The sequence below is a fragment of the Rhagoletis zephyria genome, unplaced genomic scaffold (assembly GCF_001687245.7).
Source record: "Rhagoletis zephyria isolate East Lansing unplaced genomic scaffold, Rhagoletis_zephyria_1.1 Rzeph_scaffold_04008, whole genome shotgun sequence".
NCBI lineage: Eukaryota > Metazoa > Arthropoda > Insecta > Diptera > Tephritidae > Rhagoletis > Rhagoletis zephyria.
The window spans coordinates 37427-47360 of NW_016161091.1; positions in this window are offsets into that span (position 1 = coordinate 37427).

Genomic DNA, 9934 nt, shown 5'->3' on the forward strand with positions numbered 1-9934 from the left:
TTTACCGAGAATCAAATTTCAAAATAAATTTTTATTTGTAATTTTTGTGCAAAATTTAAAAAAAATTACAATTATTTTCGATTTTTGTTTTATAAATCCAAAGTAACAATAATTTTTGATTTGTATATAAATAATCTGCAAATAACAGTTATTTTTTTATTTATATACTATGTGTCTTAGATAACAGTTATTGAAAACTTTTATTTATAAAAGTCATCAATATAAATCAGTTAAATCGATTATTATTTTTAAAGTCTTTTGAGTGCATATTATATGCGAATATTTTCGATTTTTTAGTGCTTGAGATTCCGAGCCATAGACATATCTTTTAAAGATCAAAAATGACTGTCATTTACAGATGATCTAGATAAAAATCAAAAATAATTTTTATTTTGGAATTATAATATAAAAATTAGAAATAACTGTAATTTAAGGAGTACCTAAATAAAAGTCAAAAAATTATTATTAAAGAGCGATTTTTTTAATAAAAGTTGTAACTGTACGGTCTCTGCTCGACCTTAAATTTAATAAAAAAATATCACAGACTCACCATAGTGAAACCTTGTTTCTCAAATTAATCACATTTTTTGCCGATGATTTATTTCTATCTTCGATTGTAAGTTTAAAAATTTGGTACATACATAGAAGCTTAAGTATCCTAAGATCTTGATTTCCACTTCCAGTATTCATATAAATTTTAACTGAACTTAAATTTCTGCACTTTCTTTGTCCTAGAATCGTCATTATCCGTCGCTGGTATTGAAGAATTCTCATTTCGAGCCACGATGTCCAGTCACAACCCTTGAAATATTTTAAATCTATCAAGAATTGCGTTTGGACAATCAGAGCTAAAAATCGAATAATCGGCAAAAGTGATGCTGCTGTAACAAAACTGTAAGTGAACACAATAATGAGTATGTGCACATTAAGAATTATTTACAAATATCAAAGTTATAATACCATTATTCGGAAAAGGTTTCAAAAATATGTAGTACTTACCCACTGAACACCACATTTTGGTGCTTAAATTCGAAGATTTCAACTGTTCACATGATCACTAGACTAGTACATACATATATACACATATGTCTAGAATGCAGAAGTTCTTAAGTAACGCAGATTATATTTCTGAAAGTTTAGTACTTTTGAGTAGATACTTCCGCCCTAATAACTAGTGGCTACAGCAATTGCATATCCAAATTACTCCGTCAACTTGCTCACTTAGAAAAGTTATTTGCAGAAATCTCTGTAAAGACACAACACAATCATAATATTGTAAGATCGAAATGAATATTTTCTACAAACTAATTTAAAAGTGCAAGCTTTCCGAAGCACATCTGCTGCAATCGTTACAAAGTCAATATGTTTACCTCAGTTCCAATTTCAAATACACACCTTCATACATATATATATACATATGTACATACCCTTGTGGTGTATGCGGTCGATCCCTACTTAATGCTGCACCAATATTCACTCACTACTTTTTATAGCTGCTGACATTTTTACACAAAAAACAGCTTCTATATTTTCCTTTTCTTTCTTAACTTGGCTTTAGTGCTGATAGCAGGTTCACTGACAGAGTCAATTCAACTGTTGATTTTCTAAGTTTTCTTTGCAAACTAAAGCACTCCGGCACTAGGAAAGCGTTTGCCTTGTAACCGGTAGTTATCCAACGTTAGCGACAGGCGACAATGACGCTTTACACTTTTCTTCTTCACTCACCAACAATCCATTGTTGCACTTGCGACATCCACAAAGTGTCAGAAAATCACGAAATCATTGCAAAATGAATCGCATTACAAGCAAAGTCCTGTCCGTTCATTCCAGCTTGACTCTAAGGTAAGCGCAACGCGGCGACGGTCAAGCGGACCTTGCGACTGGAGGTCAACACCCAATTGCAGGTTGCACCCTACTCAAAGCTGGCTGACACACACACATACATACATACATTCGTATTTTTTTTTTTTTTGTAACCACATTTAGTCCTTATTAAATTTTCACACAACTTCAATTTCGCTCAAGTGATGAACGGTGAGGTTGCAAAGATGAAGGAAGTGAGAAAGTGTGAAAGCGAATGAAAAAGTAAAGTGCAGAGCTGCGCATGTAACGGTACGCTGCCTGCGGTTGCCAGCTGAGGTCAAACTGCTGCTATCGCTTAGCTCTTAACTTGACATTTTTTTTTTTTTTTGTATATTGGGGCTGCTGGACTTAGCGGTAAGTGAACAGTTTTCATTTCATCCGGACACTTATTTCTCGTTGTCCGGTCACTTTTCCACTTAATTTTTCTGCATTGAAACCCAAGCTGCTTGGATCACCCATCGCGCACAACTGTTTGTTAGATTTTTCTTAGTGTCTTTTCAATTTATATCATTCTTCTGTTTTCCTTTCTATTTTGGAGTGATTTTTTTCTTGTTTTGCTGCTACCCAATAAACATTTAGCGTAGAGAAAACGTTTGTGAATTTCTCAAAGCTCTAAGGTTTTTCTAATATGGTGTTTACATGGGGCGATTTTACAGGCGATTCATTAAGGTCCGCTGTATGTAATTGAAATTTTAGTGGAGAAAAGTGCTTGGAATCAACTTCAGATTAGTTTAAGTCTCCAAAATTGGAGAGTAATTGGAGAATTGTTTGATATAATGTCGGGATTCGCGTGAAAATTTGGCAGATAATGCTGTTAGTTATCGACCTGATATGCTAGTACTCGTCTCAAGAATTAAACCCATATTGGAGATTTATTTTGAGAATGATTTGCTATAACACTGAAATTCGACAAAGTCTCTAATGTTAGAGATTTGTTAAAGATTTTATTAAAATAATAATATGTATTAGAAAAATTTTGTTTATCTAAATCTGGAGACTTAATGTATTATTGTTGTTATCAATTGCGAATCATAAATTTCTCTTGGGTTTTAGCTTTAGTGGAGAGTTGATGTAAGTCATCTGAAAATCATTAAGGTTTCTGAGATTAGTTATTTAACGGATAGTGTTGGTAGAAATTAACTTGAATTTCTTAGGGTCTCCAAAATGGGAGATTTATTAGAGAATAATTTGTTATCATCTCGAAATTCGCTCCTTCATTTCCAAGGATATAGATTTAGTAAAGAATTGATAATTTTACAAACTTAAGAAATATAGAACTTTTCCAAATTTGGAGACTTAGTAAAATTTTATTAATGTTGTATAATGAAAACTATAAATTTCTTCAGGGTTGGAGATTGAACGAAAACAATGCTGGTTGTTTAGTCGACACTGATAAATTTCTCCAAGGTTGAAGATTTCGTAGAGAATATTTAATAATAGTTTTAAGCTTCATTGTGATATATCTTTTTAAGTCTAGAAATTATGATAGTTATCAACTTAAGCATCACGAAAAGTCTCCAAGTTTGGAGACTTGGTGAAAATGTGAGACTTAGTGTAGAAGTAATGCAGTTGTCAACTTAAGTGCTATTAAACATCTTCAAATTTGGAGACTTGTTCAAATATACAAAAAATTTTACCTGGGGTAATTATGAATTTCTTCAAGTTTGGAGATTTAGTGGAGAGTCAATGTAAGTTATAAATATGATATTCCGTAAAGTCTCCAAGGCTCAAAAATTTAATGGAGAGTTGCTAAAAGTTATGAATTAGAGAATTTTAAATGTCTACCTNTCAACTTCAGATTAGTTTAAGTCTCCAAAATTGGAGAGTAATTGGAGAATGGTTTGATATCATGTCGGAATTCGTTTAAGTATCCACGCGTAGATAATTAATGAAGATTTGATGTTTACTGCAAAATTAGGATATATTGAATTTCTCCAAGTTTGGAGACTTAGTGAAGAATAACTGTAACAAATTTCTCCACATGTTAAAATTTAGCAGAAAGTCATCTGAAATTCATTAAGGTTTCTGAGACTGGTTAGTTAACGGATAGTGTTGGTAGAAATTAACTTGGATTTCTTAGGGTCTCCAAAATGGGAGATTTATTAGAGAATAATTTGTTATCAACTCGAAACTCGCTCCTTCATTTCCAAGAATATAGATTTAGTAAAGAATTGATAATTTTACAAACTTAAGAAATATTGAACTTTTCTAAATTTGGAGACTTAGTAAAATTGTGTTAATGTTGTATAATGAAAATTATACATTTCTTCAGGGTTGGAGAATGAACGAAAACAATGCTGGTTGTTTAGTCGACACTGATAAATTTCTCCAAGGTTGAAGATTTCGTAGAGAATATTTAATACTAGTTTTAAGCTTCATTGTGTTATATCTTTTTAAGTCTAGAAATTATGATAATTATCAACTCAAGCATCACGAAAAGTTTCCAAGTTTGGAGACTTGTCCAAATTTACACAAAATTTTACCTGTGGTAATTATGAGTTTCTTCTAGTCTGGAGATTTAGTGGAGAGTCGATGTAAGTTATAAATATGATATGCCGTAAAGTCTCCAAGGCTCAAAAATTTAATGGAGAGTTGCTGAAGGTTATGAATCAGAGAATTTTAAATCTCTATCAGTTTGAAAATTTAGTGGAGATTCGGTTGTAGGAAATAAGAATGTCTCCAGACTTCAGAAAATTACATTTTTCTATTTGCTGGGTACAAGTGTTTTGTGAGTGTGCGTGTGTGTATGCGCGCACCAGTTAATGCAACTGCACTTTGCTCAGCTTTTTCGGTTTTGTGGATTCTCATTTTAACATTTTTTGCTGTCGCTTATGTATGTCGTTGTTATTGGCATTGGTGTGACTGCTGGCTATACTACCCACATACATACATACATATGCGTCTCCNGGTTGTAGGAAATAAGAATGTCTCCAGACTTCAGAAAATTACATTTTTCTATTTGCTGGGTACAAGTGTTTTGTGAGTGTGCGTGTGTGTATGCGCGCACCAGTTAATGCAACTGCACTTTGCTCAGCTTTTTCGGTTTTGTGGATTCTCATTTTAACATTTTTTGCTGTCGCTTATGTATGTCGTTGTTATTGGCATTGGTGTGACTGCTGGCTATACTACCGACATATATATATATGCGTCTCTATGTTGAACCATGTGGTGTCAGCGGTGACATTTCGTCGCCGTAGGGCGTGTCTGGTTGACAATCTAGGAATTTACTTGATGTGTTGCAAGTGCCACATGCGTCCCGCATTGATATTGTCCAGTAATCCTACGCTTACGCAATATGTGTATATGTATTTATGTGTTCTCAATGTGTCTGTTGTATTCAACTCGCTCACTATATCCTGTACAATTGCTGCAGTTGTCCTGCAAAGCAATCTGCTTTTTTTTTCTACTGCTCTGTGCATTTATCTTTTTTTTTGCACCTCGCTTTCTTTCTTTTTCTGCTATTTCTTTGCTTCCTCGCTTCATCTTTCTCACTACTCCCCACTACTGCTGCTGTTCAACGTCCGGATTTTATTTGTCGCCATTGTCCATACTCTTCGTGCGCCATTTTTAAATTACGTTTTCTTATCCCTTTGATTTTTTATCTTCCTTCACTCATTCGGTGATTAAACGTAGTGACGGCAGTGGCTTGCAGACAATTGTCGCACCAATGTTGCGGTCAGTGTGGGTGGGTGGTGGTGGTGCTGGTGCGAAGGTACATCCTGTAATGAGCGAAAAAAGTGTAAAACTATTTAATTGTAGAACAATACGGTTAAGAGGGAATAATGGGCTCCTTGCTGATGGCAAATACAGTTTTTACTTTTAATTCACTTTGCTGTTTGAACAAAAAACACAAAAAATATTGAATCGAATTACATAGAAAACAAGGTTTAATGAAAGCTTGAAAGCACATTTAGTTCGTTAAGTAGTTTTTGAGTGAAAGCGAAGTATTTATGTATAACTGCATTACAGCAACTAATTCGTAAAACCACCAGAATTTCTTCTTTACAATATAAATTTTACTGAATTACAAAGCATTCGCTAGCCTCTCTGAGTGCAAAAGGTAACGTGGATGATTTGTAATCCTTTTGGTCCATCAAGTCACTGAAATAGCGATGTTTTTCTTTATTACAAAAGCGACTCTTAGCGACTTAACAAAATTTGTTGAATTAAGGCAAGTCAGTACTTGAAGACCTCCCGAGATTATCTATATATTAATACGCTAACACAAATTTTATCTCCGTTCATTTGGCGATTCTACAGAACCGGTTTCAAAACCAATAACACCGTCGGAGATGTATTTGTAGATGAAGAGAGTTTTTATGTGGTTGAAAATTACGGCCAAAATCGTCGTTTAACCGTATTTGTGTATAGTTGTTGTTGTAACCAGTTCAATTTGAGTTATTTTCGCTTTTTGTTTTACGATTATAACGATTAAAACAAAAAAGTGAAAGTAAACTTGGAGTTAAAGACTAAAATGAAAATAATGACAAAGACATAAGAATTAGGGTAACTTAAAGGGTAAGAATATTTATAGAAATTTTTGGATCGGAATCGAAATGAATTCAGTCATAAAAAATGTAGTTATCGAAGGTTACCAAGTTACCGAATCATCGAAGTTTATAGTTATCGAAGTTTGTCGAGTTATACATGTTTATTAAGTTATCACAACGTATCGAATTATACAAATTGAGCAATGTTTATTGAGTTCTCTAAATTTGTAGACAAAGAAATTTAGTTGTTGAAATTTACGGATAGTTTGGTCAAGTTAATGAAACTTCTTATCAAGTTATCTGTATTTATTGGTTATCATAGTTTGTAGAGTTATCGACATTTATTGGTTCTCTAAAATTTGTCGATTTATCGAATAGATTTTGCAAAATATATCGAGTTATCGAAATTTAAAGGTTATATAAGTTTATCGAGTTATTACTGCTTATCGAACTTCGACGTGTTACCAGAGTGTAACGAGTTATCGAGATTTGTCAATAGCTTTCGAAAAATATGGAGCTATCAAAATTAACTGAATTACCGAAATTTATAGAGGTATCCAAAGTTTATCGATTTATATCGAGATGTATACATTTGTGTGTAATCAAAATTTATCGCTCCTTCGAAACGCACAGTCATCTAAAATTTACCGAAATTAGTCGAGTTATCGAATTTTGTTGAGTTATTGGTTTTTAGTGTTTTTGCAATTCATTGAATTGTCGATAAGAAATAATCGAAATTTATCGACAAACGAACGTATCGACTCAATTCCAAGTCCTGGACTCATGTGATATCCAGTGCGATATTTAAGGTGGCAAACGAGAGTTTTCGAAGAACTTAATGAGACACAAGCCAAGTATGGTAGCAAGTTTCAGGTATATCAAAAGTCTTATTAGGAAGATTCCAGAAAGAGGAGTGTTGATGTAAAAAAGAAACATATAAAAATATGCAATTTTTCCATGCACTGCAAATAAAAGTTGTTTTTTGATTGCGAGTTAAACAAATTTTGACTTTTTGAAATTTTTTCGTTTGATTCCTTGTGATTTACGTTTTAGGAATCCTTGAGAGTTTTTTTCTCGACTACTCTTGCTTCTTTGTGTTTTCTTGTTCGATTTTTTGCAGAATTTTGGAGGTTTTTGGAGACTTCTCATAGTTCCTCGTGTTGATATTTTCAGGATCTTGTCAGAATATTTTGGGAATTTTTTCAAAAGTTATTCGTGGCTATCAGGAAGACCTCTTGCTGATGCTGAGAAAAGGGGACTAAGCCACGACCATGTAGCCATTGGAAGGCATGCGGAGGGACTTTTGCAGAAGCTGCATAGACGAAGAGGAGCCAGAAGAAGACGAAAGTTCGATGGTATCACAACGGTTCCAAAATCTTAAGGGCCTTGGTGTGCTAGTGGGGTCACTGGCAGCCACAAATGCCACAAATTTATCGTTCTTGGGCTTTCGAATTACCTGAAATTCAACCCCATCTAATGTTTTGTCTTTGCGAGAGAACTTAGCTTTCACAGTTAGAAGTATAGTATACGGTAAAGATTGATGAAAACGATACGATCACTTGGCATTATCACTTTTGCGAAAGTCCAGTGCATATTCCGGCTAGCCTTGGAAGACATTTTTGAACTTCCCTCTACCATAAAACTTTCACTCGCACCTTCACGCTCCAATTACAGTTAACCACTACATTATCATCTCGTGCATAAAGGTTTATCCCGCACATTTCTAGGCCAAAAATCGGCGGGCACTTAAGACTAATGGATTTCTTATTTCTTTGTTTGTTAAATAAAAATTTGGCCGAAAAACGAGAACACAATATTGTAGTCATAGAAAGAGTATACTTATGTATTTATTTATTTATTTATGTGCATAATAAGACGAAAAGTGAATGAAATACTGCAAGTGTAAATAATAGCGAGAGCTATTGCGAAGACATAAAAAGATGATAGAAAATTAGAAGCACAATAAGACAGCAAAAGCAGTCTAGCGACTAGGAAAATGAAAGCATGGGAAAAGGAAACGGAAGCCAAAACTAACAACTAGCGGATGTAGGACAGAGAGCAAGTCTATATAGAATAAGTCTATAAAAAGAAAAACACAAAAAAAAGAATAAAAGAAAAACTGCGAACGGTGAGCTGTATAGCAAAACAGAAGTGGCACGAGGAAAGAAGAATATCAAATATTGACATAAAAATCAAATAAAACATAAAAGCATTCTTGCAACTAGGGGAAGCGGCATGAACAAAATTTCGATGCTGCAGCCCGTGGCAGATGCTTGCAATAAAAAAAAAGAAAAACAAGGATGACTGCCAGTCAACCAACCAGCCACCGCCATCATTAAAATCTATGTACAACGGTGTCGGCTTCGCCATCGCAGTCAGCGGGCGATGAATGATGAGTGTTGAAAGTTATGATGACGCACGAGAAGTACTTACTATGTACTTCACAGCTCTGTTATTGTTATTGTTGTGTTTCTAATGCTGCTACTGCATGCTACTTTATGTTTCGCCATTTAAGTGTGTTAAAGAATAATAACAATAACGTCAATAGCATCGTANGCGATGAATGATGAGTGTTGAAAGTTATGATGACGCACGAGAAGTACTTATGTATTTCACAACTCTGTTATTGTTATTGTTGTGTTTCTAATGCTGCTACTGCATGCTACTTTATGTTTCGCTATTTAAGTGTGTTAAAGAATAATAACAATAACGTCAATAGCATCGTGAACAAACCATAATGCTAACGAGTATAACTGCCTTACTGGCAGAGGACAATAAAAATAATAATAACAACAACAACAACAACAACGGTAGTGGACACTCACATTTTCAGCACAGTCTATAAAATGTGGAAATGAGTGGTCAAAATGATAAAAACCTTTATGTGGCAAGCGAATGCATGTGTACCTAAATAAAAGATAAAATTGATATGTTAACTATGTATATACGTTAGGGTGGACCAAAATAAGTAAAGTCGGAATTTTAATGCTCTCACCCGCAAAGATTCTTCTATATCAAAAAAAGTATACCCCATTTTTTTATTTTGAAATCAAAAAAAGTATACCCCATTTTTTTATTTTGAAATCAAAAAATGTTTAGAGGTTGCTCAAAGTGCTCAAAGTTTTCCATGCGTTTTATATGGGGAAAAAAACAAAGTTTCTTAGAAATGGTATAGAATTCTTGAAAATCAATACTTTTCGATCGGAAAACTCAGGTTATCTTCAGGAGACTTCCAGTAACAATACTCAATTGTTTATTAAATCATTCTTTAATACTAACCATTTTTTATTGGTTCCCTCATTGCATTTTTCGGGGTTTTTTTGGGGGTTTTGGCGGACCTATAAGTTATAGTATAGATACTATCGAAAAATGGTTAAATAAACAATTGGGTATTACTACTGGGAATCTCCTACAGAGAAGCAGAGTTTTTCGAATAAAAAATATTGATTTTTTAGAATCCTATACCATTTCTACGAAAAGTTTTTTCCCCATATAAAATACGTGGAAAACTTTGAGCGCTTTAAGCGACCACTACACATTTTTTGATTTTAAAATCAAACAAGCAAAGAAGTATAAGTTCG